We start from the raw sequence: 2,986 nt of genomic DNA, 5'->3' as shown, positions 1-2,986 counted from the left end.
CTGCAGCTTCTCTCTCCGGACGCTCAGAGCGAACTGCCCCCACACCCAGGTGTAGACAAAGGAGTAGCCAGGCCCGCCCCACCCCCCTTTTTGTCTTTCTTAAGTACAGCTATTTGTCCCCTAGCAACATGCATATGGGAAAAAATTCCTTTAACAGGAAAAAAACTAAGACTAAACTGAAACCCCAACACTTCTTCAATAAGATCAATTTCATCTGCACTTTTTACTGAATAATACAATTATCTGCTATTGTACCACTTGGTGTAGACTAAAGCATTTTTCTCCAATAATGTGGAAGTGATTAGACCTGTAAGAATAAATTATAATAAATCTAGATCCATCACTGCTTTATGTTAAAGCTCTTCATAGATTAACATTTTTCTGAGAAAGCCTACATAGGTGAAGCTGCATATGTGACAGCTGTTATAAAATAAAACATTCAGGGTGTTACGAATAGATGTGAGGGTTTTGATAAGTCCCTGCCTTTTGCCCAGGCCTCCAGCAGCAGGCAGTAGCTTTACTGGGGAGGCCAGCACCCCGAAACCCACTCTTACTCATAAGTTCTTTAATAATGGCCAATTCGGTCTATCATAGAATGAATTATTTATTTAATAGACACAAAACTAACAGACGTAAGACTTTAAATAGATTATTTACTACACAGGACTAAAACAAAAAGAAACTACTACTAGACAAATACAGCACGGGGTTAAAGGTACCTATTAATTTTACAGCTAACAAAGAAAAAATATAAGTTAAGATCCAGTGTTTCTTACCATCCAATTTCTGATGGAGCGCACATTGAAATCCTTTCCCTCCATTCCCAGGAAAGTAACCGTGGACTCTGCATCCAAACTCCTGGGAGAAGTCCTGCACATTTTCAGGGTGTGTGTGTAGGAGGCTTCTGCCCCTGTGATAATTTGTGTGTGCTTTTATAGTTCGTAAAACAGTGTCTCTCAGTCAGGAATATTTATTTTTCTTTTATCTCTTCCCACATCTGCTCTCCAGACTAAGATGTTTATTCTTACCTGAGAAAGTAAGGGCCTGAGCCCTTTTGGCGCCAGGGATGAACCCTTGCTGGGCCTTTGACCTGGCCTGGGTTGTCTCTTCCATATGCACCAACCATCTGTGGTAGAGAGGGGGGTGGACATGTCCTGCCACACAGGGTCCCCGGGCTAGCCTTGTTCTTTCTGAGTAACCAAGTGACCAGCACACAGTGCAGCCTGGCATGGTTCTGCCTCTGCTTTGGGTTCACTCTGTGCAAGGAGACTCCAAGCAGGCAGTAACTACAGCTGAGTGCTCCATGTACATCTTTGAATAGCCATATAGGAACAGAAAACTTGTGTTCCCTCGAACTAAATAATGGAGAACAAAGAACACAATGGAACAGTAGTAAATTTTAAAAAGCCTATCAAAAATAAAATGGGTTAAAAGTAGCAACGTTAAATTTTTTTTAGTAGCTTGTGAAAAATGCTTTGTAGTCTCCTTGTCATGTTCAAGGGTTTCTATAAAGCAAGTGCAAATTAATTAGAGAAGATACATTAAATGTAGCTTTATATGCCATCTTTAATTTGGGAGTTTACAACAAAATCAAAAAATCCAGATCCAAGAGTGAATTCTTATTTTACCAGTATCTCTGGGTTACTGACACAGATGCCTTTTCACTCCCCAGCCTCACCTGCCCTACAGAGGCACCGGCCGCCAGTGCTGCTTGCCATGTAGTCACACTCACCAGCATGGTTTAAGTGCTAAGCCCTCAGCAGCTACCCTGGATGCTGTGAAGACAGAGAAGCAAGAACTTGAAGAGGTGTAGACCAGTTCCAACCTCACCTAAAGGCAAATCTGCCTTTCCAATAATTAAGTCTAAACCCTGCTGACGAGCAGCTGCTTTTCCAGGCTTGCTACTTCCCCCCAGAACAACCTGAAAGGTACAATTCAAAAGTAAGATGCTCGGTGTAAAGGATTTTTCTCCTTCCCTCTCTCCTTGAGTCTGTTTGTGGATCACTGCCAGAGTTTGAGCTTCTCTGTTTCACCCAGGTTCAAGGTTTACCTTTGACAATCCTCAATTGAGGTAATTTTTTGTAAAAGGAAACGAAACCATTGTTACAGCTTTTCCTTCTACAATATTGCAACACACTGCACAAAGGAACATGCAGGCTCTCTAGTGACATTCTGTATTCTCAACATCTGCTTTCAACTGACCATTTTACTCAGAATCCCCAAGGAAAACCCTCCCCCTTCTGTTAGCACATGCTTCAGGATATGATCCATGTGTAGACTGCCAGCACTTACCATGATGCCAATCAGCTCTATAGCAGTTGGATTTTTTAAAACATTTAAGAGAAAATGGTAAATATGTTCAGATTCATCAGGCAGTAGTGACACAAAAAGTTTCTAGGATTTGTATCTAGAACTCCTATTTTGCTGCCCTGAGTTCCAGACTCAGGCTGTAGTGAGCAGAGATGGAATGAGAGATTGTATTGAGAATGAGAATGAGAGATGTATTGGCTCTTCTTGTGTTTCATCTGAAAACAGAGGTCAATTACATAAAAAACACTAATCAAAAATCCCAAGTAGTAACATTTGATCACATTTTATTACCACGTACTATATATGAAGATGTTTCTGTGAAAAAGGTCACCATGTATAGATGGTTGTGTTGGTTTTGCACACTCTGGTTTTTGGTAGTGGGAAGCCACAGAGGTGGCTTCTGTGCGAAGCTGCTAGAAGCTTCCACCATGTCCAGCAGAGCCAATCTGATGGCTCTGAAGATGGACACGGCACTGGCCAAGGCTGGGCCAGTTAGAGATAATTGTAATGCCTCTGTGGTAACAGATTTAAGAAGAATGTCAAAACAAAGAGCGGCTCAGATTTTTCTAGCCAGAGGAGGAGGTGAGAACATGTGAGGGAAACAACATGGAGACGCCAAGGGCAGTGGAGAAGGAGGGGGAGGAGGTGCTTCAGGAGCCAGAGCCGAGATTCCTCT

At 42.2% G+C, this 2,986-nt stretch overlaps 1 long non-coding RNA gene across 2 annotated transcripts in view; it reads left to right on the top strand.

Moving 5' to 3' along the window:
- LOC108446784 overlaps nt 1–2,695 on the top strand; it is an 8,690-nt gene extending 5,995 nt beyond the window's left edge. For both annotated transcript variants that reach the window (XR_001862088.1, XR_001862087.1), the window contains one exon: nt 1,673–2,695. This is a non-coding gene — a long non-coding RNA (uncharacterized LOC108446784). The remainder of the gene's footprint in view (nt 1–1,672) is intronic.
- The last annotated feature ends 291 nt before the right edge of the window (nt 2,696–2,986 follow it).

The sequence above is a fragment of the Corvus brachyrhynchos genome, unplaced genomic scaffold (genome assembly GCF_000691975.1).
Source record: "Corvus brachyrhynchos isolate BGI_N302 unplaced genomic scaffold, ASM69197v1 scaffold544, whole genome shotgun sequence".
Lineage (NCBI taxonomy): Eukaryota > Metazoa > Chordata > Aves > Passeriformes > Corvidae > Corvus > Corvus brachyrhynchos.
Note: the sequence above shows the minus strand (reverse complement) of the source record. Positions and strands in the feature narration are given on the sequence as shown.